Genomic DNA, 826 nt, shown 5'->3' with positions numbered 1-826 from the left:
CAATTACTCTGCAATCTACATTAAGCTGCTAGTATACATGAAACATTGTAGATACTCTAATGTGTTTTTCTCTTTTTTTCATTACTCTGTTTCTCTCTTCCTCCAGTCTGACTGAAAAATAAAGTAGAAGAATAAAAGTAAGCTGGTCAAGCCAGGTGCAGTGGCTTGCTCCTGTAATCCTAGCACTTTGGTGGACTGAGGAGGGGGGCGGATGGCTTGAGTCCAGGAGTTCAAGACCAGCTTGGCCACATAATGAAACCGCCTCTACAAAAAAATAGAAAAATTAGCCAGGTGTGGTGATGCACAACCATAGTCTCAGTTACTTGGGAGGCTGAAGTGGGAGGATCACCTGATCCCAGGAGGTTGAGGCTGTAGTGAGCCAAGATCGCTCGACTGCACTGCTGCTCTTTTCTTCAGAACTTGTTTCGAAAAGAAAAAAAAAGAGAGGCCAGGTATGGAGACTCATGACTGAAATCCCAGCACTTTGGGAGGCCTCAGCTGGGATTTCCCAGATGAGGTCAGGAGTTCGAGACCAGCCTGGCCAACATAGTGAAACCCTGTCTCTATTAAAAATACAAAAAATTAGCCAGGCATGGTGGTGGGTGCCTGTAATCCCACCTACTCAGGAGGCTGAGGCAGGAGAATTGCTTGACCCTGGGAGGCGGAGGTTGCAGTGAGCCAAGATTGCACCACTGCACTCCAGCCTGGGTGACAAAGTGAGACTCCGTCTCAAAAAAAAAAAAAAAAAAAAAAATTAGCCAAGTGTGGTGGTGCACGCCTATGGTCCCAGCTACTCAGGAGGCTGAGGTGGGAGGATTGCTTCAGC

The sequence above is a fragment of the Mandrillus leucophaeus genome, unplaced genomic scaffold, assembly GCF_000951045.1.
Source record: "Mandrillus leucophaeus isolate KB7577 unplaced genomic scaffold, Mleu.le_1.0 Scaffold20, whole genome shotgun sequence".
Taxonomy (NCBI): Eukaryota; Metazoa; Chordata; class Mammalia; order Primates; family Cercopithecidae; genus Mandrillus; species Mandrillus leucophaeus.
This window is presented reverse-complemented; position numbering follows the sequence as displayed.